The 27,995-nt window shown below is 41.1% G+C and overlaps 27 non-coding genes across 27 annotated transcripts; all 27 read right to left on the reverse strand.

Moving 5' to 3' along the window:
* Positions 1-4,541: 4,541 nt before the first annotated feature.
* TRNAR-CCU (transfer RNA arginine (anticodon CCU)) lies at positions 4,542-4,614 on the reverse strand. The gene has a single exon. It is a non-coding gene; the product is annotated as a tRNA-Arg (tRNA).
* Positions 4,615-5,417: 803 nt separating this feature from the next.
* Positions 5,418-5,490, reverse strand: TRNAR-CCG (transfer RNA arginine (anticodon CCG)). Its single transcript has one exon. It is a non-coding gene; the product is annotated as a tRNA-Arg (tRNA).
* Positions 5,491-6,133: 643 nt separating this feature from the next.
* On the reverse strand, positions 6,134-6,206 carry TRNAR-CCU (transfer RNA arginine (anticodon CCU)). The gene has a single exon. It is a non-coding gene; the product is annotated as a tRNA-Arg (tRNA).
* Positions 6,207-7,009: 803 nt separating this feature from the next.
* On the reverse strand, positions 7,010-7,082 carry TRNAR-UCG (transfer RNA arginine (anticodon UCG)). The gene has a single exon. It is a non-coding gene; the product is annotated as a tRNA-Arg (tRNA).
* Positions 7,083-7,649: 567 nt separating this feature from the next.
* On the reverse strand, positions 7,650-7,722 carry TRNAR-CCU (transfer RNA arginine (anticodon CCU)). Its single transcript has one exon. It is a non-coding gene; the product is annotated as a tRNA-Arg (tRNA).
* An 803-nt stretch (positions 7,723-8,525) lies between these two features.
* TRNAR-UCG (transfer RNA arginine (anticodon UCG)) lies at positions 8,526-8,598 on the reverse strand. The gene has a single exon. It is a non-coding gene; the product is annotated as a tRNA-Arg (tRNA).
* A 644-nt stretch (positions 8,599-9,242) lies between these two features.
* On the reverse strand, positions 9,243-9,315 carry TRNAR-CCU (transfer RNA arginine (anticodon CCU)). The gene has a single exon. It is a non-coding gene; the product is annotated as a tRNA-Arg (tRNA).
* Positions 9,316-10,119: 804 nt separating this feature from the next.
* Positions 10,120-10,192, reverse strand: TRNAR-UCG (transfer RNA arginine (anticodon UCG)). Its single transcript has one exon. It is a non-coding gene; the product is annotated as a tRNA-Arg (tRNA).
* Positions 10,193-10,834: 642 nt separating this feature from the next.
* On the reverse strand, positions 10,835-10,909 carry TRNAR-CCU (transfer RNA arginine (anticodon CCU)). The gene has a single exon. It is a non-coding gene; the product is annotated as a tRNA-Arg (tRNA).
* An 803-nt stretch (positions 10,910-11,712) lies between these two features.
* On the reverse strand, positions 11,713-11,785 carry TRNAR-UCG (transfer RNA arginine (anticodon UCG)). The gene has a single exon. It is a non-coding gene; the product is annotated as a tRNA-Arg (tRNA).
* Positions 11,786-12,427: 642 nt separating this feature from the next.
* TRNAR-CCU (transfer RNA arginine (anticodon CCU)) lies at positions 12,428-12,502 on the reverse strand. The gene has a single exon. It is a non-coding gene; the product is annotated as a tRNA-Arg (tRNA).
* Positions 12,503-13,305: 803 nt separating this feature from the next.
* TRNAR-UCG (transfer RNA arginine (anticodon UCG)) lies at positions 13,306-13,378 on the reverse strand. The gene has a single exon. It is a non-coding gene; the product is annotated as a tRNA-Arg (tRNA).
* Positions 13,379-14,022: 644 nt separating this feature from the next.
* On the reverse strand, positions 14,023-14,095 carry TRNAR-CCU (transfer RNA arginine (anticodon CCU)). The gene has a single exon. It is a non-coding gene; the product is annotated as a tRNA-Arg (tRNA).
* An 804-nt stretch (positions 14,096-14,899) lies between these two features.
* TRNAR-UCG (transfer RNA arginine (anticodon UCG)) lies at positions 14,900-14,972 on the reverse strand. The gene has a single exon. It is a non-coding gene; the product is annotated as a tRNA-Arg (tRNA).
* Positions 14,973-15,616: 644 nt separating this feature from the next.
* Positions 15,617-15,689, reverse strand: TRNAR-CCU (transfer RNA arginine (anticodon CCU)). The gene has a single exon. It is a non-coding gene; the product is annotated as a tRNA-Arg (tRNA).
* A 1,520-nt stretch (positions 15,690-17,209) lies between these two features.
* On the reverse strand, positions 17,210-17,282 carry TRNAR-CCU (transfer RNA arginine (anticodon CCU)). Its single transcript has one exon. It is a non-coding gene; the product is annotated as a tRNA-Arg (tRNA).
* An 803-nt stretch (positions 17,283-18,085) lies between these two features.
* On the reverse strand, positions 18,086-18,158 carry TRNAR-UCG (transfer RNA arginine (anticodon UCG)). The gene has a single exon. It is a non-coding gene; the product is annotated as a tRNA-Arg (tRNA).
* A 642-nt stretch (positions 18,159-18,800) lies between these two features.
* TRNAR-CCU (transfer RNA arginine (anticodon CCU)) lies at positions 18,801-18,875 on the reverse strand. The gene has a single exon. It is a non-coding gene; the product is annotated as a tRNA-Arg (tRNA).
* A 796-nt stretch (positions 18,876-19,671) lies between these two features.
* Positions 19,672-19,744, reverse strand: TRNAR-UCG (transfer RNA arginine (anticodon UCG)). Its single transcript has one exon. It is a non-coding gene; the product is annotated as a tRNA-Arg (tRNA).
* Positions 19,745-20,386: 642 nt separating this feature from the next.
* TRNAR-CCU (transfer RNA arginine (anticodon CCU)) lies at positions 20,387-20,461 on the reverse strand. Its single transcript has one exon. It is a non-coding gene; the product is annotated as a tRNA-Arg (tRNA).
* Positions 20,462-21,264: 803 nt separating this feature from the next.
* Positions 21,265-21,337, reverse strand: TRNAR-UCG (transfer RNA arginine (anticodon UCG)). Its single transcript has one exon. It is a non-coding gene; the product is annotated as a tRNA-Arg (tRNA).
* A 644-nt stretch (positions 21,338-21,981) lies between these two features.
* On the reverse strand, positions 21,982-22,054 carry TRNAR-CCU (transfer RNA arginine (anticodon CCU)). The gene has a single exon. It is a non-coding gene; the product is annotated as a tRNA-Arg (tRNA).
* Positions 22,055-22,858: 804 nt separating this feature from the next.
* TRNAR-UCG (transfer RNA arginine (anticodon UCG)) lies at positions 22,859-22,931 on the reverse strand. The gene has a single exon. It is a non-coding gene; the product is annotated as a tRNA-Arg (tRNA).
* A 1,521-nt stretch (positions 22,932-24,452) lies between these two features.
* Positions 24,453-24,525, reverse strand: TRNAR-UCG (transfer RNA arginine (anticodon UCG)). Its single transcript has one exon. It is a non-coding gene; the product is annotated as a tRNA-Arg (tRNA).
* A 644-nt stretch (positions 24,526-25,169) lies between these two features.
* Positions 25,170-25,242, reverse strand: TRNAR-CCU (transfer RNA arginine (anticodon CCU)). The gene has a single exon. It is a non-coding gene; the product is annotated as a tRNA-Arg (tRNA).
* A 1,520-nt stretch (positions 25,243-26,762) lies between these two features.
* On the reverse strand, positions 26,763-26,835 carry TRNAR-CCU (transfer RNA arginine (anticodon CCU)). The gene has a single exon. It is a non-coding gene; the product is annotated as a tRNA-Arg (tRNA).
* An 804-nt stretch (positions 26,836-27,639) lies between these two features.
* Positions 27,640-27,712, reverse strand: TRNAR-UCG (transfer RNA arginine (anticodon UCG)). The gene has a single exon. It is a non-coding gene; the product is annotated as a tRNA-Arg (tRNA).
* Positions 27,713-27,995: the final 283 nt, after the last annotated feature.

The raw sequence follows: 27,995 nt of genomic DNA on the forward strand, positions 1-27,995 counted from the left end.
CAGTAGTCAATCTTAGCTGGGGAGGTGTCACTGGCCCAAAGAGAGTGGCAGTGTCAGCAAACTTGCCTGTAGATTGCCTACTGGGTAATGATTTGGAAATCTCAGCCTGGGCTGAGGTTGAACAGCAAACCCATTCTAGAATGGTAAATCTCCATGGAAAGGTTAGTGGGGCTGTAATGGCTACAGCCCCAATTCAAGATGTCCTTCCTGAAAAGGTTGGGAGGGCTGAGCAAACCTCAGCCCCATCTTTAGATAACTTCCCTCCTGGAAAGAGTAGCAGGGCTGTACTAGTAACAGCCAATACCCAAACTGAGTCTCCTCCTGAAAAGGTTGGTGGGGCTGTGATGGCCACAGCCCAAACTCAAACTGATACATGGGTAGTGAAGCCTGAAATGATGGATCACTCCACCCAAACAGAGAGCATTGAGGAAGAAGAGAAATCTCCCTCCCACCAGACTTTAGGAAAGGATCAGCCTCCTCAGGGAACTGATCTAACCCCTGATGAAGGAACTGTCCCAGAGGTTGTTAGGCCTGGCCTAACAGAGCCTCTGATGGCAGTGGACCCTTCTCAGGTGGGACCCAGTCTGAAGCAGGTAACCTGCCCCTCTCTACCTTGCCTTACTCAGCCCAGGGCTGCAGAGGACAAGAAGGACAGTGAGACCCAAAGCGCCCCCTGTCAAATAAAGCACCCCCACCAACAGATTAGGGGCACCAAAACTAGTAGCCCTAGTGAGGTGCAAACTTTAAAAACTCCTGAGGGATCCCCCTTAAAAGTAGTTAGGGACCTCCCCCAGATGGATATTGTTGGGCACAGCCAAACCTGGGACCCTAAGGGCCCAAACCTGAACTGTCCCTCCAGTAAGCCAAACAGAGGGACTCAGCCTCCAGCTTTAGGTAGCCAGAGGTTGACCCTGAGAGCACAGTGCAACTCAGTCAAAGAAAGAAAGGCACACATGGTGGAGAGTGATTGGAGGAAGCTGATCCCTACAGAGGAAACTCACTTCAGTACTCCATCCCAACACCAGCCTTTGACTTTGCAAAGACACACCACAGGTAGAGATTCCCTATGGTGGAGACCCTCAGATACCCTTAGGGTGAGGGATTGCTTAGTGGACCATGAAACAGGGGGTTACCAAGCCAGAGCTGGTACTTCCTTATATGGCCACTTAGGCAATATAGGCTTACCTGGTCAAGGATAGCCTTATCTCCTTTCGTTTGGGGGGGGGGTTATGTAGGAAGGTGGATATCTGACTATGGTTACCCCCAAACTTTTTGCCTGGTGTTTAGTTGGTTTTTGACTTAGTTGGCCTGGGATCCTGCTATTCAGGGCCCCAGGCTGATTGCTCTCTCCTTAAAATGGACTCCATGTACCCTAGGTGCATAACATAATTGGAACTGGTTCACCTTATAGGCCCCTGTAACAGTGTACCCTAGGTACCCAGGGCATAGGTGCATCCAAGGCCTACCAGGGGCTGCAGCACGTCTTGTGCCACCCCTGGCCTGGCCTCCAGATTTGACACAACTGGCTGATCACTCAGCTGGGGTAAGTTGGTGTAATCACCTCTTACTTAGATATAGTATCCCTATATCTAACCTTAAACTGGACACATGTTAACCTGTAAGCCATTCCTATGGAAGGCCCCTGCAATCCTGGGGGCAGAGTGCATGGTTACATGTGGGATGGTGCTCTAGCATGAGCTGAGCCTGTCTGCAGCTGTCGGGAACCAATCCCTAAGCTGTTCTGGGATATTGCCATACCATATACTCTTAAGTGCATTATAATCCTCGCGGTTATATGCTATCTTTGGTTTGGCTTTATCAAAACATTTCGAGTAAGGTGTCATACGAATTGGAATACTATCCCCTCGCCAGTTCTGGCGATGGGGATAGCATTCCACCCTTCTAGAGGGACACGACATGTGTGTAGCCTTAACCCCGGTTAAAGTTAACCAGAGCCTCAGCATCACAAAATGGATGCTGCCACCACAGACACATGTCTGACCTCCTGCTGCTGGGAGTCCTTCCAGCGAGGAGGGCCTGGACAAAGGGTTTCCTGCCTGGGGAGGTGCGAGCACCACCCCAGACAGGGTTTTGTGTATTGGGTAGGACAGGGCTGAATAGATTGAGACATGCCTGGGGCACACAAGGTGTCCCTGTGCATAAGCCAGCCCAAACCGGTTCTGGGGCTTTCCAGCCCCAGTCCTGGCGAGGAGCTGGACAAAGGAGAGGGGGTGTAACCACCCCCCTTCCTGGTCCCACCCATAGGGGAGGGACCTAGCAGGAGATCCACCCCTCAGATTGGAATAAGAGAGGGAGCAGTGCCATTGCACAGCAGATCATCCTGAAATCAACTTTAAACAAGAAGAAGACTGGACTTCGACATTCTGCTGCACAGAAGACTGAAGAGAATCTCCCTTGTGGCCTAGGAGGGGCCACCCTGTGAACACAGGTATCACCCAGCACCTCGACGTCTGCTTTGCCGCCGCCTCCCGCCGGAGCCCGAGTGCAGAGCCTGACAAGACACAGCTTCCCAGACTTCTCCTAGCCCGATCCACAGTCCCTGCAAAGAAGGGACCCGTGGAGGCCCCGAGAGACGTGGGAGCAGCCATCTTGAAAGACCCCCGAGACGCTGACTGCGCAGCACCCAAGGCACCCTCGACTCTGTGCTTTAGGGTTTGAAAAGCTCCACAACCGAGCAGCATGTGCACCAAATATCAGCCCTCCAGCATCTCCACGATCTGCGTGGGGCCCTTTTGCTTTTTGCCACTCGACTCGCCATCCCGGCCGCTTGTCACGTGGTCAGCGGCCATCTTGGCAACGAAACCTACAAGTTACACTGTGGGTCTGGTTGCTCCAGACCTGCCCTCGCTCCTGTAGAAAGGAGTACCCGATCTGACCTTGCTGGTCCGAGTAATAAGCCTTTTTTACTTTCCCCGTGGATTGCGTTAGCCAAGGCTTGTTTGCTTCAATTGAGTTGCCGACACCGCCATCAGCTAGAGCCTTTGAGGGACAGCTCGTGATCGACTTCTGGACATCCTTGACCTCTTCGTGTCCACGTGGCTGCAGAGAGAAGCAACCCCTGATCACCTGTTTGCACCCGACTTTGCCTGGTTCCAATCTGGTTCCACGGTGGTCACTGGTCAGTGACTTTGAACATTGTTCCCTCTGCTTTCAGGTCTTCACCACTTCAGATCCACCCTTGGATCCACCGGACACTTCTCCTTCACATCGCCTGCAGCATCTTCAGCTTCAAGCGCCAAGAACCTGCGTGTCAGAACCCGACGCCACTTCGACCCTGTGCACCCACTTCCTGTGGGTGTGGTAACATTGCAAAGCCGGTGTCCCTACACTGGTACACACCTCTAGGGTCTGTGTCTTAAGTTTTGTTCCTCTAGGTTCAGCGGAAGTGCCCTTAAACTAACTTTGTGTACTTTTTACGCACCATAGCCGTTACATTGGAAAGTGCGTGCACTTTGAACACTGCACCCGAGTCCCGTGGGCCTTTCCCGACTTAGTTATTTCCAGTCTCGAATAGCTCCAGCGATTCCCAAGGCCCTAGGCCTCTTCACTTTCCTATTGGTATCTCTTATACCACTTTCTTAGTATATGGTTTAGGTGGCCCCTAGGGCTCATCCATATTGTGCAACTTTTGTGTATTTTAAACTGTCTTGTGATTTAACGCTTGTGCTTCTGTGCTCATAAAGAGTCCAGGGGATTTTATAGTTAATAAATCAATATATATTTTCAATATATATCTGTGTGGTGTCCCTTTCATTTGGTATTCAAGGGGGTTGTGTATGGTATAACAGCTGGCTTCACATGCCTTTCAGAGTTTAGCCTAAGACTGCTTTGTCCACGTTACCACTAGGATAACTGGTCTACAAGGTTGAATTACAACCATCATCATAAGGGTTGCTTGGCATGGTACAAAGTGATCACTAGAACTAGGGAGCATTATATACCAGGCCAACTTCTCACAATCCCATTGTGTGTTTTCAGCTCCTTTCAATTAAAGCACTCTTTTGGAATCTATATAATGAAAATGTCACCAGTACGATAAGCTTTTGTTTTCTTTTTTGCATTTAAACCTCTTTCTTCATGAGAATAAAGCTCAGTTGTATGCTTTACATAGCTCTGGATATTTCTAGAGGTGGAGAGAATCTGTTTTGACAGTAGTAAAAACTGCTCCTTTCTGGATATGCCAATTTACACACGCTCAAAGGTTGTATACGTTTCATGAATCCTGACTTGCCCTATTCAAGTAGATGAAAGCCTGTCACCACCTCTAGAAACAACAGTTACACCAATCCAATTCAAATAATTTTTTCCAAAGGAATATCTTCTGCCGGGTCAAAGTTGCATCTGACAAAGATAGGTGTTTAAAAATCTACTTTGTAGTTTCAGAACACCAACATGACTCTGAAGAGTACAGAAGTAAAATGGTACCATTTCAAAGTTCCTAATACCACATAAGCTTCTGAGCGGAAGCATGTAATAAATATATCAATTTTTCTGGAAAAGTAAGAGTGGATATTGGTTTTCACCTCAGATGGGACTCGAACCCACAATCCCTGGCTTAGGAGGCCAGTGCCTTATCCATTAGGCCACTGAGGCACAAAGAAACACTTGCAGTCTAGAGGCATTATTTAAATGCATTCAATCGTCAAACACTGGTGTCTGCACACAGGACATTTCTCAGTTCTCTCCATAAGTAAACTTCCCATTTTCATCCTCTTCCATCCCCGACTTTAACACTCTGTTCCGTGCTATAATGGACTCTCTGCATTTCGAGCAAGTGGAGAGAAATTGGAGGAGAACCACTCTCGACTCAACACTTCTTCTTTCCTGGATGCGTTTCTCAATAAACTGGGCTTTGACAGTGGTATCAAGCCGTCCTTGTCTTCAGCAGGACACAGAAACAGGCACCAATTCTCCTAACCAAGTTCAACCACACTCTGCAACTTAATAGACCAATGCTTCACAAATTAGCCAACTGTGTCATCAGCAAAGGCAGCCAATGTGCCAATCCTTTATAATTCTTCTGTAGTACTTCTCTTTCTCGTAGGCAAAATTAGAACTTTAACTGCACAAATCATACAGATTTTACACTTGAAGCACTCCATGAACACATACTTACACACCTTGCATTTCATCTACACACCCTTAAGCTAAAAACCCATTCTGTCAAGTCAAAATTCTGCAACCCTATTACATATTCTGTGTGTGTACATAGAAGCACTTCTTAATGCCACTAACATGAACAAGATTTTAGGCTGAAGATGCAATCTAAATGACTGTGCAGTATGTACTCCACTTCATGAATAATTAGGAATGAGAACATGATGGCTATAAGAGTATTGGAAGAGACTGCTTCCATTCTGAATGGAAATCTGAGTTGTGTGACCATTGGCAAGAACCGACCACGAAGGGACTCAAACCCTCAATCTTCTGATCCGGAATCAGACGCCTTATCCATTAGGCCACGCGGTCATATGTCCTGCTGTACTTATTTTTATAATGTAGGTGGTATGCAAGGATGGGAAATATGATATTGATAGTTATTTAGGTTTACATCCCATTGTGTGTTTTCAGCTCCTTTCAATTAAAGCACTCTTTTGGAATCTATATAATGAAAATGTCACCAGTATGATAAGCTTTTATTTTCTTTTTTGCATTTAAACCTCTTTCTTCATGAGAATCAAGCTCAGTTGTACGCTTTACATAGCTCTGGATATTTCTAGAGGTGGAGAGATACTGTTTTGACAGTAGTAAAAACTGCTCCTTTCTGGATATGCCAATTTACACACGCTCAAAGGTTGTATACGTTTCATGAATCCTGACTTGCCCTATTCAAGTAGCTGAAAGCCTGTCACCACCTCTAGAAACAACAGTTACACCAATCCAATTCAAATCATTTTTTCCAAAGGAATATCTTCTGCCGGGTCAAAGTTGCATCTGACAAAGATAGGTGTTTAAAAATCTACTTTGTATTTTCAGAACACCAACATGACTCTGAAGAGTACAGAAGTAAAATGGTACCATTTCAAAGTTCCTAATACCACATAAGCTTCTGAGCGTAAGCATGTAATATATATATCAATTTTTCTGGAAAGTAAGAGTGGATATTGGTTTTCACCTCAGATGGGACTCGAACCCACAATCCCTGGCTTAGGAGGCCAGTGCCTTATCCATTAGGCCACTGAGGCACAGATAAACACTTGCAGTCTAGAGGCATTATTTAAATGTATTCAATCGTCAAACACTGGTGTCTGCACACAGGACATTTCTCAGTTCTCTCCATAAGTACACTTCCCATTTTCATCCTCTTCCATCCCCGACTTTAACACTCTGTTCTGTGCTATAATGGAGGCTCTGCATTTCGAGCAAGTGGAGAGAAATTGGAGGAGAACCACTCTCGACTCAACACCTCTTCTTTCCTGGATGCTTTTCTCAATAAACTGGGCTTTGACAGTGGTATCAAGCCGTCCTTGTCTTCAGCAGGACACAGAAACAGGCACCAAGTCTCCTAACCAAGTTCAACCACACTCTGCAACTTAATAGACCAATGCTTCACAAATTAGCCAACTGTGTCATCAGCAAAGGCAGCCAATGTGCCAATCCTTTATAATTCTTCTGTAGTACTTTTCTTTCTCGTAGCCAAAATTAGCACTTTAACTGCACAAATTGTACAGATTTTACAATTGAGGCACTCCATGAACACATACTTACACACCTTGCATTTCATCTACACACCCTTAAGCTAAATACCCATTGTGGCAAGTCAAAATTCTGCAACCCTATTACATATTCAGTGCGTGTACATAAAAGCACTTCTTCATGCCACTAACATGGACAAGATTTTAGGCTGAAGATGCAATCTAAATGACTGTGCAGTATGTACTCCACTTCATGAATAATTAGGAATGAGAACATGATGGCTATAAGAGTATTGGAAGAGCCTGCTTCCATTCTGAACGGAAAGCTGAGTTGTGTGTCCATTGGCAAAAACCGACCACGAAGGGACTCGAACCCTCAATCTTCTGATCCGAAGTCAGGCACCTTATCCATTAGGCCACGCGGTCATATGTCCTGCTGTGCTTATTTTTATAATGTAGGTAGTATGCAAGGATGGGAAATATGATATTGATAGTTATTTAGGTTTACATCCCATTGTGTTTTTTCAGCTCCTTTCAATTAAAGCACTCTTTTAGAATCTATATAATGAGAATGTCACCAGTACGATAAGCTTTTGTTTTCTTTTTTGCATTTAAACCTCTTTCTTCATGAGATTAAAGCTCAGTTGTATGCTTTACATAGCTCTGGATATTTCCAGAAGTGGAGAGAAACTGTTTTGACAGTAGTACAAACTGCTCCTTTCTGGATATGCCAATTTACACACGCTCAAAGGTTGTATACGTTTCATGAATCCTGCCTTGCCCTATTCAAGTAGTTGAAAGCCTGTCACCACCTCTAGAAACAACAGTTACACCAATCCAATTCAAATCATTTTTTCCAAAGGAATATCTTCTGCCGGGTCAAAAAGTAAAATGGTACCATTTCAAAGTTCCTAATACCACATATGCTTCTGAGCGGAAGCATGTAATAAATATATCAATTTTTCTGGAAAAGTAAGAGTGGATATTGGTTCTCACCTCAGATGGGACTCGAACCCACAATCCCTGGCTTAGGAGGCCAGTGCATTATCCATTAGGCCACTGAGGCACAGATAAACACCTGCAGTCTAGAGGCATTATTTAAATGTATTCAATCGTCAAACACTGGTGTCTGCACACAGGACATTTCTCAGTTCTCTCCATAAGTAAACTTCCCATTTTCATCCTCTTCCATCCCCGACTTTAACACTCTGTTCTGTGCTATAATGGACTCTCTGCATTTCGAGCAAGGTGAGAGAAATTGGAGGAGAACCCCTCTCGACTCAACACTTCTTCTTTCCTGAATGCTTTTCTCAATAAACTGGGCTTTGACAGTGGTATCAAGCCGTCCTTGTCTTCAGCAGGACACAGAAACAGGCACCAAGTCTCCTAACCAAGTTCAACCACACTCTGCAACTTAATAGACCAATGCTTTACAAATTAGCCAACTGTGTCATCAGCAAAGGCAGCCAATGTGCCAATCCTTTATAATTCTTCTGTAGTACTTCTCTTTCTCGTAGGCAAAATTAGCACTTTAACTGCACAAATCATACAGATTTTACACTTGAAGCACTCCATGAACACATACTTACACACCTTGCATTTCATCTACACACCCTTAAGCTAAAAACCCATTCTGTCAAGTCAAAATTCTGCAACCCTATTACATATTCAGTGCGTGTACATAGAAGCACGTCTTAATGCCACTAACATGAACAAGATTTTAGGCTGAAGATGCAATCTAAATGACTGTGCAGTATGTACTCCACTTCATGAATATTTAGGAATGAGAACATGATGGCTATAAGAGTATTGGAAGAGCCTACTTCCATTCTGAATGGAAATCTGAGTTGTGTGACCATTGGCAAAAACCGACCACGAAGGGACTCGAACCCTCAATCTTCTGATCCGAAGTCAGACGCCTTATCCATTAGTCCACGCGGTCATATGTACTGCTGTGCTTATTTTTATAATGTAGGTGGTATGCAAGGATGGGAAATATGATATTGATAGTTATTTAGGTTTACATCCCATTGTGTGTTTTCAGCTCCATTCAATTAAAGCACTCTTTAGGAATCCATATAATGAGAATGTCACCAGTTTGATAAGCTTTTGTTTTCTTTTTTGCATTTAAACCTCTTTCTTCATGAGATGAAAGCTCAGTTGTATGCTTTACATAGCTCTGGATATTTCCAGAAGTGGAGAGAAACTGTTTTGACAGTAGTACAAACTGCTACTTTCTGGATATGCCAATTTACACACGCTCAAAGGTTGTATACGTTTCATGAATCCTGACTTGCCCTATTCACGTAGCTGAAAGCCTGTCACCACCTCTAGAAACAACAGTTACACCAATCCAATTCAAATTTTTTTTTCCAAAGGTATATCTTCTGCCGGGTCAAAGTTGCATCTGACAAAGATAGGTGTTTAAAAATCTACTTTGTAGTTTCAGAACACCAACATGACCCTGAAGAGTACAGAAGTAAAATGGTCCCATTTCAAAGTTCCTAATACCTCATAAGCTTCTGAGCGGAAGCATGTAATAAATATATAAATTTTTCTAGAAAAGTAATAGTGGATATTGGTTTTCACCTCAGATGGGACTCGAACCCACAATCCCTGGCTTAGGAAGCCAGTGCCTTATCCATTAGGCCACTGAGGCACAGATGAGCACTTGCAGTCTAGAGGCATTATATAAATGTATTCAATCGTCAAACACTGGTGTCTGCACACAGGACATTTCTCAGTTCTCTCCATAAGTAAACTTCCCATTTTCATCCTCTTCCATCCCCGACTTTAACACTCTGTTCTGTGCTATAATGGAGGCTCTGCATTTCGAGCAAGTGGAGAGAAATTGGAGGAGAACCACTTTCGACTCAACACTTCTTCTTTCCTGGATGCTTTTCTCAATAAACTGGGCTTTGACAGTGGTACCAAGCCGTCCTTGTCTTCAGCAGGACACAGAAACAGGCACCAAGTCTCCTAACCAAGTTCAACCACACTCTGCAACTTAATAGACCAATGCTTTACAAATTAGCCAACTGTGTCATCAGCAAAGGCAGCCAATGTGCCAATCCTTTATAATTCTTCTGTAGTACTTTTCTTTCTCGTAGGCAAAATTAGCACTTTAACTGCACAAATCATACAGATTTTTACACTTGAAGCACTCCATGAACACATACTTACACACCTTGCATTTCATCTACACACCCTTAAGCTAAAAACCCATTCTGTCAAGTCAAAATTCTGCAACCCTATTACATATTCAGTGCGTGTACATAGAAGCACTTCCTAATGCCACTAACATGGACAAGATTTTAGGCTGAAGATGCAATCTAAATGACTGTGCAGTATGTACTCCACTTCATGAATAATTAGGAATGAGAACATGATGGCTATAAGAGTATTGGAAGAGCCTGCTTCCATTCTGAACGGAAAGCTGAGTTGTGTGTCCATTGGCAAAAACCGACCACGAAGGGACTCGAACCCTCAATCTTCTGATCCGAAGTCAGACACCTTATCCATTAGGCCACGCGGTCATATGTCCTGCTGTGCTTATTTTTATAATGTAGGTAGTATGCAAGGATGGGAAATATGATATTGATAGTTATTTAGGTTTACATCCCATTGTGTTTTTTCAGCTCCTTTCAATTAAAGCACTCTTTTGGAATCTATATAATGAGAATGTCACCAGTACGATAAGCTTTTGTTTTCTTTTTTGCATGTAAACCTCTTTCTTCATGAGATTAAAGCTCAGTTGTATGCTTTACATAGCTCTGGATATTTCCAGAAGTGGAGAGAAACTGTTTTGACAGTAGTACAAACTGCTCCTTTCTGGATATGCCAATTTACACACGCTCAAAGGTTGTATACGTTTCATGAATCCTGCCTTGCCCTATTCAAGTAGCTGAAAGCCTGTCACCACCTCTAGAAACAACAGTTACACCAATCCAATTCAAATCATTTTTTCCAAAGGAATATCTTCTGCCGGGTCAAAGTTGCATCTGACAAAGATAGGTGTTTAAAAATCTACTTTGTAGTTTCAGAACACCAACATGACCCTGAAGAGTACAGAAGTAAAATGGTACCATTTCAAAGTTCCTAATACCTCATAAGCTTCTGAGCGGAAGCATGTTATAAATATATAAATTTTTCTGGAAAAGTAAGAGCGGATATTGGTTTTCACCTCAGATGGGACTCGAACCCACAATCCCTGGCTTAGGAGGCCAGTGCCTTATCCATTAGGCCACTGAGGAACAGATAAGCACCTGCATTCTAGAGGCATTATTTAAATGTATTCCATCGTCAAACACTGGTGTCTGGACACAGGACGTTTCTCAGTTCTCTCCATAAGTAAACTTCCCATTTTCATCCTCTTCCATCCCCGACTTTAACACTCTGTTCTGTGCTATAATGGAGGCTCTGCATTTCAAGCAAGTGGAGAGAAATTGGAGGAGAACCACTTTCGACTCAACACTTCTTCTTTCCTGGATGCTTTTCTCAATAAACTGGGCTTTGACAGTGGTTTCAAGCCGTCCTTGTCTTCAGCAGGACACAGAAAGAGGCACCAAGTCTCCTAACCATGTTCAACCACACTCTGCAACTTAATATACCAATGCTTTACAAATTAGCCAACTGTGTCATCAGCAAAGGCAGCCAATGTGCCAATCCTTTATAATTCTTCTGTAGTACTTTTCTTTCTCGTATACAAAATTAGCACTTTAACTGCAAAAAACATACATATTTTATACTTGAAGCACTCCATGGACACATACTTACACACCTTGCATTTCATCTACACACCCTTAAGCTAAAAACCCATTCTGTCAAGCCAAAATTCTGCAACCATATTACATATTCAGTGCATGTACATAGAAGCACTTCTTAATGCCACTAACATGGACAAGATTTTAGGCTGAAGATGCAATCTAAATGACTGTGCAGTATGTACTCCACTTCATGAATAATTAGGAATGAGAACATGATGGCTATAAGAGTATTGGTAGAGCCTGCTTCCATTCTGAATGGAAAGCTGAGTTGTGTGACCATTGGCAAGAAGCGACCACGAAGGGACTCGAACCCTCAATCTTCTGATCCGAAGTCAGACGCCTTATCCATTAGGCCACGCGGTCATATGTCTTGCTGTGCTTATTTTTATAATGTAGGTGGTATGCAAGGATGGGAAATATGATATTGATAGTTATTTAGGTTTACATCCCATTGTGTGTTTTCAGCTCCATTCAATTAAAGCACTCTTTAGGAATCTATATAATGAGAATGTCACCAGTTTGATAAGCTTTTGTTTTCTTTTTTGCATTTGAACCTCTTTCTTCATGAGATTAAAGCTCAGTTGTATGCTTTACATAGCTCTGGATATTTCCAGAAGTGGAGAGAAACTGTTTTGACAGTAGTACAAACTGCTACTTTCTGGATATGCCAATTTACACACGCTCAAAGGTTGTATACGTTTCATGAATCCTGACTTGCCCTATTCACGTAGCTGAAAGCCTGTCACCACCTCTAGAAACAACAGTTACACCAATCCAATTCAAATTTTTTTTTCCAAAGGTATATCTTCTGCCGGGTCAAAGTTGCATCTGACAAAGATAGGTGTTTAAAAATCTACTTTGTAGTTTCAGAACACCAACATGACCCTGAAGAGTACAGAAGTAAAATGGTCCCATTTCAAAGTTCCTAATACCTCATAAGCTTCTGAGCGGAAGCATGTAATAAATATATAAATTTTTCTAGAAAAGTAATAGTGGATATTGGTTTTCACCTCAGATGGGACTCGAACCCACAATCCCTGGCTTAGGAGGCCAGTGCCTTATCCATTAGGCCACTGAGGAACAGATAAGCACCTGCATTCTAGAGGCATTATTTAAATGTATTCAATCGTCAAACACTGGTGTCTGGACACAGGACGTTTCTCAGTTCTCTCCATAAGTAAACTTCCCATTTTCATCCTCTTCCATCCCCGACTTTAACACTCTGTTCTGTGCTATAATGGAGGCTCTGCATTTCGAGCAAGTGGAGAGAAATTGGAGGAGAACCACTTTCGACTCAACACTTCTTCTTTCCTGGATGCTTTTCTCAATAAACTGGGCTTTGACAGTGGTTTCAAGCCGTCCTTGTCTTCAGCAGGACACAGAAAGAGGCACCAAGTCTCCTAACCATGTTCAACCACACTCTGCAACTTAATATACCAATGCTTTACAAATTAGCCAACTGTGTCATCAGCAAAGGCAGCCAATGTGCCAATCCTTTATAATTCTTCTGTAGTACTTTTCTTTCTCGTATGCAAAATTAGCACTTTAACTGCAAAAAACATACATATTTTATACTTGAAGCACTCCATGGACACATACTTACACACCTTGCATTTCATCTACACACCCTTAAGCTAAAAACCCATTCTGTCAAGCCAAAATTCTGCAACCCTATTACATATTCAGTGCATGTACATAGAAGCACTTCTTAATGCCACTAACATGGACAAGATTTTAGGCTGAAGATGCAATCTAAATGACTGTGCAGTATGTACTCCACTTCATGAATAATTAGGAATGAGAACATGATGGCTATAAGAGTATTGGTAGAGCCTGCTTCCATTCTGAATGGAAAGCTGAGTTGTGTGACCATTGGCAAAAACCGACCACGAAGGGACTCGAACCCTCAATCTTCTGATCCGAAGTCAGACGCCTTATCCATTAGGCCACGTGGTCATATGTCTTGCTGTGCTTATTTTTATAATGTAGGTGGTATGCAAGGATGGGAAATAAGATATTGATAGTTATTTAGGTTTACATCCCATTGTGTTTTTTCAGCTCCTTTCAATTAAAGCACTCTTTTGGAATCTATATAATGAGAATGTCACCAGTACGATAAGCTTTTGTTTTCTTTTTTGCATTTAAACCTCTTTCTTCATGAGAATAAAGCTCAGTTGTATGCTTTACATAGCTCTGGATATTTCTAGAAGTGGAGAGAAACTGTTTTGACAGTAGTAAAAACTGCTCCTTTTTGGATATGCCAATTTACACACGCTCAAAGGTTGTATACGTTTCATGAATCCTGACTTGCCCTATTCAAGTAGCTGAAAGCCTGTCACCACCTCTAGAAACAACAGTTACACCAATCCAATTCAAATAATTTTTTCCAAAGGAATATCTTCTGACGGGTCAAAGTTGTATCCGACAAAGATAGGTGTTTAAAAATCTACTTTGTAGTTTCAGAACATCAACATGACCCTGAAGAGTACAGAAGTAAAATGGTACCATTTCAAAGTTCCTAATACCTCATAAGCTTCTGAGCGGAAGCATGTAATAAATATATAAATTTTTCTAGAAAAGTAATAGTGGATATTGGTTTTCACCTCAGATGGGACTCGAACCCACAATCCCTGGCTTAGGAGGCCAGTGCCTTATCCATTAGGCCACTGAGGCACAGATGAACACTTGCACGCTAGAGGCATTATATAAATGTATTCAATCGTCAAACACTGGTGTCTGCACACAGGACATTTCTCAGTTCTCTCCATAAGTAAACTTCCCATTTTCATCCTCTTCCATCCCCGACTTTAACACTCTGTTCTGTGCTATAATGGAGGCTCTGCATTTCGAGCAAGAGGAGAGAAATTGGAGGAGAACCACTTTCGAATCAACACTTCTTCTTTCCTGGATGCTTTTCTCAATAAACTGGGCTTTGACAGTGGTATCAAGCCGTCCTTGTCTTCAGCAGGACACAGAAACAGGAACCAAGTCTCCTAACCAAGTTCAACCACACTCTGCAACTTAATAGACCAATGCTTTACAAATTAGCCAACTGTGTCATCAGCAAAGGCAGCCAATGTGCCAATCCTTTATAATTCTTCTGTAGTACTTTTCTTTCTCGTAGGCAAAATTAGCACTTTAACTGCACAAATCATACAGATTTTTAGACTTGAAGCACTCCATGAACACATACTTACACACCTTGCATTTCATCTACACACCCTTAAGCTAAAAACCCATTCTGTCAAGTCAAAATTCTGCAACCCTATTACATATTCAGTGCGTGTACATAGAAGCACTTCTTAATGCCACTAACATGGACAAGATTTTAGGCTGAAGATGCAATCTAAATGACTGTGCAGTATGTACTCCACTGCATGAATAATTAGGAATGAGAACATGATGGCTATAAGAGTATTGGAAGAGCCTGCTTCCATTCTGAACGGAAAGCTGAGTTGTGTGTCCATTGGTTAAAACCGACCACGAAGGGACTCGAACCCTCAATCTTCTGATCCGAAGTCAGACACCTTATCCATTAGGCCACGCGGTCATATGTCCTGCTGTGCTTATTTTTATAATGTAGGTAGTATGAAAGGATGGGAAATATGATATTGATAGTTATTTAGGTTTACATCCCATTGTGTTTTTTCAGCTCCTTTGAATTAAAGCACTCTTTTGGAATCTATATAATGAGAATGTCACCAGTACGATAAGCTTTTGTTTTCTTTTTTGCATTTAAACCTCTTTCTTCATGAGAATAAGGCTCAGTTGTATGCTTTACATAGCTCTGGATATTTCTAGAAGTGGAGAGAAACTGTTTTGACAGTAGTAAAAACTGCTCCTTTTTGGATATGCCAATTTACACACGCTCAAAGGTTGTATACGTTTCATGAATCCTGACTTGCCCTATTCAAGTAGCTGAAAGCCTGTCACCACCTCTAGAAACAACAGTTACACCAATCCAATTCAAATCATTTTTTCCAAAGGAATATCTTCTGCCGGGTCAAAGTTGCATCTGACAAAGATAGGTGTTTAAAAATCTACTTTGTAGTTTCAGAACACCAACATGACTCTGAAGAGTACAGAAGTAAAATGGTACCATTTCAAAGTTCCTAATACCACATAAGCTTCTGAGCGGAAGCATGTAATAAATATATCAATTTTTCTGGAAAAGTAAGAGTGGATATTGGTTTTCACCTCAGATGGGACTCAAACCCACAATCCCTGGCTTAGGAGGCCAGTGCCTTATCCATTAGGCCACTGAGGCACAGATAAACACTTGCAGTCTAGAGGCATTATTTAAATGTATTCAACCGTCAAACACTGGTGTCTGCACACAGGACATTTCTCAGTTCTCTCCATAAGTAAACTTCCCATTTTCATCCTCTTCCATCCCCGACTTTAACACTCTGTTCTGTGCTATAATGGAGGCTCTGCATTTCGAGCAAGTGGAGAGAAATTGGAGGAGAACCACTTTCGACTCAACACTTCTTCTTTCCTGGATGCTTTTCTCAATAAACTAGGCTTTGACAGTGGTATCAAGCCGTCCTTGTCTTCAGCAGGACACAGAAACAGGCACCAAGTCTCCTAACCAAGTTCAACCACACTCTGCAACTTAATAGACCAATGCTTTACAAATTAGCCAACTGTGTCATCAGCAAAGGCAGCCAATGTGCCAATCCTTTATAATTTTTCTGTAGTACTTCTCTTTCTCGTAGGCAAAATTAGCACTTTAACTGCACAAATCATACAGATTTTACACTTGAAGCACTCCATGAACACATACTTACACACCTTGCATTTCATCTACACACCCTTAAGCGAAAAACCCATTCTGTCAAGTCCAAATTCTGCAACCCTATTACATATTCAGTGCGTGTACATAGAAGCACTTCTTAGTGCCACTAACATGAACAAGATTTTAGGCTGAAGATGCAATCTAAATGACTGTGCAGTATGTACTCCACTTCATGAATAATTAGGAATGAGAACATGATGGCTATAAGAGTATTGGAAGAGCCTGCTTCCATTCTGAACAGAAAGCTGAGTTGTGTGTCCATTGGCAAAAACCGACCACAAAGGGACTCGAACCCTCAATCTTCTGATCCGAAGTCAGACAACTTATCCATTAGGCCACGCGGTCATATGTCCTGCTGTGCTTATTTTTATAATGTAGGTGGTATGCAAGGATGGGAAATATGATATTGATAGATATTTAGGTTTACATCCCATTGTGTTTTTTCAGCTCCTTTCAATTAAAGCACTCTTTTGGAATCTATATAATGAGAATGTCACCAGTACGATAAGCTTTTGTTTTCTTTTTTGCATTTAAACCTCTTTCTTCATGAGATTAAAGCTCAGTTGTATGCTTTACATAGCTCTGGATATTTCCAGAAGTGGAGAGAAACTGTTTTGACAGTAGTACAAACTGCTACTTTCTGGATATGCCAATTTACACACGCTCAAAGGTTGTATACGTTTCATGAATCCTGACTTGCCCTATTCACGTAGCTGAAAGCCTGTCACCACCTCTAGAAACAACAGTTACACCAATCCAATTCAAATTTTTTTTTCCAAAGGTATATCTTCTGCCGGGTCAAAGTTGCATCTGACAAAGATAGGTGTTTAAAAATCTACTTTGTAGTTTCAGAACACCAACATGACCCTGAAGAGTACAGAAGTAAAATGGTCCCATTTCAAAGTTCCTAATACCTCATAAGCTTCTGAGCGGAAGCATGTAATAAATATATAAATTTTTCTAGAAAAGTAATAGTGGATATTGGTTTTCACCTCAGATGGGACTCGAACCCACAATCCCTGGCTTAGGAGGCCAGTGCCTTATCCATTAGGCCACTGAGGCACAGATGAACACTTGCAGTCTAGAGGCATTATATAAATGTATTCAATCGTCAAACACTGGTGTCTGCACACAGGACATTTCTCAGTTCTCTCCATAAGTAAACTTTCCATTTTCATCCTCTTCCATCCCCGACTTTAACACTCTGTTCTGTGCTATAATGGAGGCTCTGCATTTCGAGCACGTGGAGAGAAATTGGAGGAGAACCACTTTTGACTCAACACTTCTTCTTTCCTGGATGCTTTTCTCAATAAACTGGGCTTTGACAGTGGTACCAAGCCGTCCTTGTCTTCAGCAGGACACAGAAACAGGCACCAAGTCTCCTAACCAAGTTCAACCACACTCTGCAACTTAATAGACCAATGCTTTACAAATTAGCCAACTGTGTCATCAGCAAAGGCAGCCAATGTGCCAATCCTTTATAATTCTTCTGTAGTACTTCTCTTTCTCGTAGGCAAAATTAGCACTTTAACTGCACAAATCATACAGATTTTACACTTGAAGCACTCCATGAACACATACTTACACACCTTGCATTTCATCTACACACCCTTAAGCTAAAAACCCATTCTGTCAAGTCAAAATTCTGCAACCCTATTACATATTCAGTGCGTGTACATAGAAGCACGTCTTAATGCCACTAACATGAACAAGATTTTAGGCTGAAGATGCAATCTAAATGACTGTGCAGTATGTACTCCACTTCATGAATATTTAGGAATGAGAACATGATGGCTATAAGAGTATTGGAAGAGCCTACTTCCATTCTGAATGGAAATCTGAGTTGTGTGACCATTGGCAAAAACCGACCACGAAGGGACTCGAACCCTCAATCTTCTGATCCGAAGTCAGACGCCTTATCCATTAGTCCACGCGGTCATATGTACTGCTGTGCTTATTTTTATAATGTAGGTGGTATGCAAGGATGGGAAATATGATATTGATAGTTATTTAGGTTTACATCCCATTGTGTGTTTTCAGCTCCATTCAATTAAAACACTCTTTAGGAATCTATATAATGAGAATGTCACCAGTTTGATAAGCTTTTGTTTTCTTTTTTGCATTTAAACCTCTTTCTTCATGAGATTAAAGCTCAGTTGTATGCTTTACATAGCTCTGGATATTTCCAGAAGTGGAGAGAAACTGTTTTGACAGTAGTACAAACTGCTACTTTCTGGATATGCCAATTTACACACGCTCAAAGGTTGTATACGTTTCATGAATCCTGACTTGCCCTATTCACGTAGCTGAAAGCCTGTCACCACCTCTAGAAACAACAGTTACACCAATCCAATTCAAATTTTTTTTTCCAAAGGTATATCTTCTGCCGGGTCAAAGTTGCATCTGACAAAGATAGGTGTTTAAAAATCTACTTTATAGTTTCAGAACACCAACATGACCCTGAAGAGTACAGAAGTAAAATGGTCCCATTTCAAAGTTCCTAATACCTCATAAGCTTCTGAGCGGAAGCATGTAATAAATATATAAATTTTTCTAGAAAAGTAATAGTGGATATTGGTTTTCACCTCAGATGGGACTCGAACCCACAATCCCTGGCTTAGGAGGCCAGTGCCTTATCCATTAGGCCACTGAGGAGCACTTGCAGTCTAGAGGCATTATATAAATGTATTCAATCGTCAAACACTGGTGTCTGCACACAGGACATTTCTCAGTTCTCTCCATAAGTAAACTTCCCATTTTCATCCTCTTCCATCCCCGACTTTAACACTCTGTTCTGTGCTATAATGGAGGCTCTGCATTTCGAGCAAGTGGAGAGAAATTGGAGGAGAACCACTTTCGACTCAACACTTCTTCTTTCCTGGATGCTTTTCTCAATAAACTGGGCTTTGACAGTGGTACCAAGCCGTCCTTGTCTTCAGCAGGACACAGAAACAGGCACCAAGTCTCCTAACCAAGTTCAACCACACTCTGCAACTTAATAGACCAATGCTTTACAAATTAGCCAACTGTGTCATCAGCAAAGGCAGCCAATGTGCCAATCCTTTATAATTCTTCTGTAGTACTTTACTTTCTCGTAGGCAAAATTAGCACTTTAACTGCACAAATCATACAGATTTTTACACTTGAAGCACTCCATGAACACATACTTACACACCTTGCATTTCATCTACACACCCTTAAGCTAAAAACCCATTCTGTCAAGTCAAAATTCTGCAACCCTATTACATATTCAGTGCGTGTACATAGAAGCACTTCCTAATGCCACTAACATGGACAAGATTTTAGGCTGAAGATGCAATCTAAATGACTGTGCAGTATGTACTCCACTTCATGAATAATTAGGAATGAGAACATGATGGCTATAAGAGTATTGGAAGAGCCTGCTTCCATTCTGAACGGAAAGCTGAGTTGTGTGTCCATTGGCAAAAACCGACCACGAAGGGACTCGAACCCTCAATCTTCTGATCCGAAGTCAGACACCTTATCCATTAGGCAACGCGGTCATATGTCCTGCTGTGCTTATTTTTATAATGTAGGTAGTATGCAAGGATGGGAAATATGATATTGATAGTTATTTAGGTTTACATCCCATTGTGTTTTTTCAGCTCCTTTCAATTAAAGCACTCTTTTGGAATCTATATAATGAGAATGTCACCAGTACGATAAGCTTTTGTTTTCTTTTTTGCATTTAAACCTCTTTCTTCATGAGATTAAAGCTCAGTTGTATGCTTTACATAGCTCTGGATATTTCCAGAAGTGGAGAGAAACTGTTTTGACAGTAGTACAAACTGCTCCTTTCTGGATATGCCAATTTACACACGCTCAAAGGTTGTATACGTTTCATGAATCCTGCCTTGCCCTATTCAAGTAGCTGAAAGCCTGTCACCACCTCTAGAAACAACAGTTACACCAATCCAATTCAAATCATTTTTTCCAAAGGAATATCTTCTGCCGGGTCAAAGTTGCATCTGACAAAGATAGGTGTTTAAAAATCTACTTTGTAGTTTCAGAACACTAACATGACCCTGAAGAGTACAGAAGTAAAATGGTACCATTTCAAAGTTCCTAATACCTCATAAGCTTCTGAGCGGAAGCATGTTATAAATATATAAATTTTTCTGGAAAAGTAAGAGCGGATATTGGTTTTCACCTCAGATGGGACTCGAACCCACAATCCCTGGCTTAGGAGGCCAGTGCCTTATCCATTAGGCCACTGAGGAACAGATAAGCACCTGCATTCTAGAGGCATTATTTAAATGTATTCCATCGTCAAACACTGGTGTCTGGACACAGGACATTTCTCAGTTCTCTCCATAAGTAAACTTCCCATTTTCATCCTCTTCCATCCCCGACTTTAACACTCTGTTCTGTGCTATAATGGAGGCTCTGCATTTCGCGCAAGTGGAGAGAAATTGGAGGAGAACCACTTTCGACTCAACACTTCTTCTTTCCTGGATGCTTTTCTCAATAAACTGGGCTTTGACAGTGGTTTCAAGCCGTCCTTGTCTTCAGCAGGACACAGAAAGAGGCACCAAGTCTCCTAACCATGTTCAACCACACTCTGCAACTTAATATACCAATGCTTTACAAATTAGCCAACTGTGTCATCAGCAAAGGCAGCCAATGTGCCAATCCTTTATAATTCTTCTGTAGTACTTTTCTTTCTCGTATACAAAATTAGCACTTTAACTGCAAAAAACATACATATTTTATACTTGAAGCACTCCATGGACACATACTTACACACCTTGCATTTCATCTACACACCCTTAAGCTAAAAACCCATTCTGTCAAGCCAAAATTTTGCAACCATATTACATATTCAGTGCATGTACATAGAAGCACTTCTTAATGCCACTAACATGGACAAGATTTTAGGCTGAAGATGCAATCTAAATGACTGTGCAGTATGTACTCCACTTCATGAATAATTAGGAATGAGAACATGATGGCTATAAGAGTATTGGTAGAGCCTGCTTCCATTCTGAATGGAAAGCTGAGTTGTGTGACCATTGGCAAGAACCGACCACGAAGGGACTCGAACCCTCAATCTTCTGATCCGAAGTCAGACGCCTTATCCATTAGGCCACGCGGTCATATGTCTTGCTGTGCTTATTTTTATAATGTAGGTGGTATGCAAGGATGGGAAATATGATATTGATAGTTATTTAGGTTTACATCCCATTGTGTGTTTTCAGCTCCATTCAATTAAAGCACTCTTTAGGAATCTATATAATGAGAATGTCACCAGTTTGATAAGCTTTTGTTTTCTTTTTTGCATTTAAACCTCTTTCTTCATGAGATTAAAGCTCAGTTGTATGCTTTACATAGCTCTGGATATTTCCAGAAGTGGAGAGAAACTGTTTTGACAGTAGTACAAACTGCTACTTTCTGGATATGCCAATTTACACACGCTCAAAGGTTGTATACGTTTCATGAATCCTGACTTGCCCTATTCACGTAGCTGAAAGCCTGTCACCACCTCTAGAAACAACAGTTACACCAATCCAATTCAAATTTTTTTTTACAAAGGTATATCTTCTGCCGGGTCAAAGTTGCATCTGACAAAGATAGGTGTTTAAAAATCTACTTTGTAGTTTCAGAACACCAACATGACCCTGAAGAGTATAGAAGTAAAATGGTCCCATTTCAAAGTTCCTAATACCTCATAAGCTTCTGAGCGGAAGCATGTAATAAATATATAAATTTTTCTAGAAAAGTAATAGTGGATATTGGTTTTCACCTCAGATGGGACTCGAACCCACAATCCCTGGCTTAGGAGGCCAGTGCCTTATCCATTAGGCCACTGAGGCACAGATGAACACTTGCAGTCTAGAGGCATTATATAAATGTATTCAATCGTCAAACACTGGTGTCTGCACACAGGACATTTCTCAGTTCTCTCCGTAAGTAAACTTTCCATTTTCATCCTCTTCCATCCCCGACTTTAACACTCTGTTCTGTGCTATAATGGAGGCTCTGCATTTCGAGCACGTGGAGAGAAATTGGAGGAGAACCACTTTCGACTCAACACTTCTTCTTTCCTGGATGCTTTTCTCAATAAACTGGGCTTTGACAGTGGTACCAAGCCGTCCTTGTCTTCAGCAGGACACAGAAACAGGCACCAAGTCTCCTAACCAAGTTCAACCACACTCTGCAACTTAATAGACCAATGCTTTACAAATTAGCCAACTGTGTCATCAGCAAAGGCAGCCAATGTGCCAATCCTTTATAATTCTTCTGTAGTACTTTTCTTTCTCGTAGGCAAAATTAGCACTTTAACTGCACAAATCATACAGATTTTTACACTTGAAGCACTCCATGAACACATACTTACACACCTTGCATTTCATCTACACACCCTTAAGCTAAAAACCCATTCTGTCAAGTCAAAATTCTGCAACCCTATTACATATTCAGTGCGTGTACATAGAAGCACTTCCTAATGCCACTAACATGGACATGATTTTAGGCTGAAGATGCAATCTAAATGACTGTGCAGTATGTACTCCACTTCATGAATAATTAGGAATGAGAACATGATGGCTATAAGAGTATTGGAAGAGCCTGCTTCCATTCTGAACGGAAAGCTGAGTTGTGTGTCCATTGGCAAAAACCGACCACGAAGGGACTCGAACCCTCAATCTTCTGATCCGAAGTCAGACACCTTATCCATTAGGCCACGCGGTCATATGTCCTGCTGTGCTTATTTTTATAATGTAGGTAGTATGCAAGGATGGGAAATATGATATTGATAGTTATTTAGGTTTACATCCCATTGTGTTTTTTCAGCTCCTTTCAATTAAAGCACTCTTTTGGAATCTATATAATGAGAATGTCACCAGTACGATAAGCTTTTGTTTTCTTTTTTGCATTTAAACCTCTTTCTTCATGAGATTAAAGCTCAGTTGTATGCTTTACATAGCTCTGGATATTTCCAGAAGTGGAGAGAAACTGTTTTGACAGTAGTACAAACTGCTCCTTTCTGGATATGCCAATTTACACACGCTCAAAGGTTGTATACGTTTCATGAATCCTGCCTTGCCCTATTCAAGTAGCTGAAAGCCTGTCACCACCTCTAGAAACAACAGTTACACCAATCCAATTCAAATCATTTTTTTCCAAAGGAATATCTTCTGCCGGGTCAAAGTTGCATCTGACAAAGATAGGTGTTTAAAAATCTACTTTGTAGTTTCAGAACACCAACATGACCCTGAAGAGTACAGAAGTAAAATGGTACCATTTCAAAGTTCCTAATACCTCATAATCTTCTGAGCGGAAGCATGTTATAAATATATAAATTTTTCTGGAAAAGTAAGAGCGGATATTGGTTTTCACCTCAGATGGGACTCAAACCCACAATCCCTGGCTTAGGAGGCCAGTGCCTTATCCATTAGGCCACTGAGGAACAGATAAGCACCTGCATTCTAGAGGCATTATTTAAATGTATTCAATCGTCAAACACTGGTGTCTGGACACAGGACGTTTCTCAGTTCTCTCCATAAGTAAACTTCCCATTTTCATCCTCTTCCATCCCCGACTTTAACACTCTGTTCTGTCCTATAATGGAGGCTCTGCATTTCGAGCAAGTGGAGAGAAATTGGAGGAGAACCACTTTCGACTCAACACTTCTTCTTTCCTGGATGCTTTTCTCAATAAACTGGGCTTTGACAGTGGTTTCAAGCCGTCCTTGTCTTCAGCAGGACACAGAAAGAGGCACCAAGTCTCCTAACCATGTTCAACCACACTCTGCAACTTAATATACCAATGCTTTACAAATTAGCCAACTGTGTCATCAGCAAAGGCAGCCAATGTGCCAATCCTTTATAATTCTTCTGTAGTACTTTTCTGTCTCGTATGCAAAATTAGCACTTTAACTGCAAAAAACATACATATTTTATACTTGAAGCACTCCATGGACACATACTTACACACCTTGCATTTCATCTACACACCCTTAAGCTAAAAACCCATTCTGTCAAGCCAAAATTCTGCAACCCTATTACATATTCAGTGCATGTACATAGAAGCACTTCTTAATGCCACTAACATGGACAAGATTTTAGGCTGAAGATGCAATCTAAATGACTGTGCAGTATGTACTCCACTTCATGAATAATTAGGAATGAGAACATGATGGCTATAAGAGTATTGGTAGAGCCTGCTTCCATTCTGAATGGAAAGCTGAGTTGTGTGACCATTGGCAAAAACCGACCACGAAGGGACTCGAACCCTCAATCTTCTGATCCGAAGTCAGACGCCTTATCCATTAGGCCACGTGGTCATATGTCTTGCTGTGCTTATTTTTATAATGTAGGTGGTATGCAAGGATGGGAAATAAGATATTGATAGTTATTTAGGTTTACATCCCATTGTGTTTTTTCAGCTCCTTTCAATTAAAGCACTCTTTTGGAATCTATATAATGAGAATGTCACCAGTACGATAAGCTTTTGTTTTCTTTTTTGCATTTAAACCTCTTTCTTCATGAGAATAAAGCTCAGTTGTATGCTTTACATAGCTCTGGATATTTCTAGAAGTGGAGAGAAACTGTTTTGACAGTAGTAAAAACTGCTCCTTTTTGGATATGCCAATTTACACACGCTCAAAGGTTGTATACGTTTCATGAATCCTGACTTGCCCTATTCAAGTAGCTGAAAGCCTGTCACCACCTCTAGAAACAACAGTTACACCAATCCAATTCAAATCATTTTTTCCAAAGGAATATCTTCTGACGGGTCAAAGTTGTATCCGACAAAGATAGGTGTTTAAAAATCTACTTTGTAGTTTCAGAACATCAACATGACCCTGAAGAGTACAGAAGTAAAATGGTACCATTTCAAAGTTCCTAATACCTCATAAGCTTCTGAGCGGAAGCATGTAATAAATATATAAATTTTTCTAGAAAAGTAATAGTGGATATTGGTTTTCACCTCAGATGGGACTCGAACCCGCAATCCCTGGCTTAGGAGGCCAGTGCCTTATCCATTAGGCCACTGAGGCACAGATGAACACTTGCACGCTAGAGGCATTATATAAATGTATTCAATCGTCAAACACTGGTGTCTGCACACAGGACATTTCTCAGTTCTCTCCATAAGTAAACTTCCCATTTTCATCCTCTTCCATCCCCGACTTTAACACTCTGTTCTGTGCTATAATGGAGGCTCTGCATTTCGAGCAAGAGGAGAGAAATTGGAGGAGAACCACTTTCGAATCAACACTTCTTCTTTCCTGGATGCTTTTCTCAATAAACTGGGCTTTGACAGTGGTATCAAGCCATCCTTGTCTTCAGCAGGACACAGAAACAGGAACCAAGTCTCCTAACCAAGTTCAACCACACTCTGCAACTTAATAGACCAATGCTTTACAAATTAGCCAACTGTGTCATCAGCAAAGGCAGCCAATGTGCCAATCCTTTATAATTCTTCTGTAGTACTTTTCTTTCTCGTAGGCAAAATTAGCACTTTAACTGCACAAATCATACAGATTTTTACACTTGAAGCACTCCATGAACACATACTTACACACCTTGCATTTCATCTACACACCCTTAAGCTAAAAACCCATTCTGTCAAGTCAAAATTCTGCAACCCTATAACATATTCAGTGCTTGTACATAGAAGCACTTCTTAATGCCACTAACATGGACAAGATTTTAGGCTGAAGATGCAATCTAAATGACTGTGCAGTATGTACTCCACTTCATGAATAATTAGGAATGAGAACATCATGGCTATAAAAGTATTGGAAGAGCCTGCTTCCATTCTGAATGGAAAGCTGAGTTGTGTGACCATTGGCAAAAACAGACCACGAAGGGACTCGAACCCTCAATCTTCTGATCCGAAGTCAGACACCTTATCCATTAGGCCACGCGGAAATATGTCCTGCTGTGCTTATTTTTATAATGTAGGTGGTATGCAAGGATGGGAAATATGATATTGATAGTTATTTAGGTTTACATCCCATTGTGTTTTTTCAGCTCCTTTCAATTAAAGCACTCTTTTGGAATCTATATAATGAGAATGTCACCGGTACGATAAGCTTTTGTTTTATTTTTTGCATTTAAACCTCTTTCTTCATGAGATTAAAGCTCAGTTGTATGCTTTACATAGCTCTGGATTTTTCCAGAAGGGTAGAGAAACTGTTTAGACAGTAGTACAAACTGCTCCTTTCTGGATATGCCAATTTACACACGCTCAAAGGTTGTATATGTTTCATGAATCCTGACTTGCCCTATTCAAGTAGCTGAAAGCCTGTCACCACCTCTAGAAACAACAGTTACACCAATCCAATTCAAATCATTTTTTCCAAAGGAATATCTTCTGACGGGTCAAAGTTGTATCCGACAAAGATAGGTGTTTAAAAATCTACTTTGTAGTTTCAGAACATCAACATGACCCTGAAGAGTACAGAAGTAAAATGGTACCATTTCAAAGTTCCTAATACCTCATAAGCTTCTGAGCGGAAGCATGTAATAAATATATAAATTTTTTAGAAAAGTAATAGTGGATATTGGTTTTCACCTCAGATGGGACTCGAACCCACAATCCCTGGCTTAGGAGGCCAGTGCCTTATCCATTAGGCCACTGAGGCACAGATAAACACTTGCAGTCTAGAGGCATTATTTAAATGTATTCAATCGTCAAACACTGGTGTCTGCACACAGGACATTTCTCAGTTCTCTCCATAAGTAAACTTCCCATTTTCATCCTCTTCCATCCCCGACTTTAACACTCTGTTCTGTGCTATAATGGAGGCTCTGCATTTCGAGCAAGAGGAGAGAAATTGGAGGAGAACCACTTTCGAATCAACACTTCTTCTTTCCTGGATGCTTTTCTCAATAAACTGGGCTTTGACAGTGGTATCAAGCCGTCCTTGTCTTCAGCAGGACACAGAAACAGGAACCAAGTCTCCTAACCAAGTTCAACCACACTCTGCAACTTAATAGACCAATGCTTTACAAATTAGCCAACTGTGTCATCAGCAAAGGCAGCCAATGTGCCAATCCTTTATAATTCTTCTGTAGTACTTTTCTTTCTCGTAGGCAAAATTAGCACTTTAACTGCACAAATCATACAGATTTTTAGACTTGAAGCACTCCATGAACACATACTTACACACCTTGCATTTCATCTACACACCCTTAAGCTAAAAATCCATTCTGTCAAGTCAAAATTCTGCAACCCCATTACATATTCAGTGCGTGTACATAGAAGCACTTCTTAATGCCACTAACATGGACAAGATTTTAGGCTGAAGATGCAATCTAAATGACTGTGCAGTATGTACTCCACTGCATGAATAATTAGGAATGAGAACATGATGGCTATAAGAGTATTGGAAGAGCCTGCTTCCATTCTGAACGGAAAGCTGAGTTGTGTGTCCATTGGTTAAAACCGACCACGAAGGGACTCGAACCCTCAATCTTCTGATCCGAAGTCAGACACCTTATCCATTAGGCCACGCGGTCATATGTCCTGCTGTGCTTATTTTTATAATGTAGGTAGTATGAAAGGATGGGAAATATGATATTGATAGTTATTTAGGTTTACATCCCATTGTGTTTTTTCAGCTCCTTTGAATTAAAGCACTCTTTTGGAATCTATATAATGAGAATGTCACCAGTACGATAAGCTTTTGTTTTCTTTTTTGCATTTAAACCTCTTTCTTCATGAGAATAAAGCTCAGTTGTATGCTTTACATAGCTCTGGATATTTCTAGAAGTGGAGAGAAACTGTTTTGACAGTAGTAAA

Source organism: Lissotriton vulgaris, chromosome 5 (genome assembly GCF_964263255.1).
Source record: "Lissotriton vulgaris chromosome 5, aLisVul1.2, whole genome shotgun sequence".
Lineage (NCBI taxonomy): Eukaryota > Metazoa > Chordata > Amphibia > Caudata > Salamandridae > Lissotriton > Lissotriton vulgaris.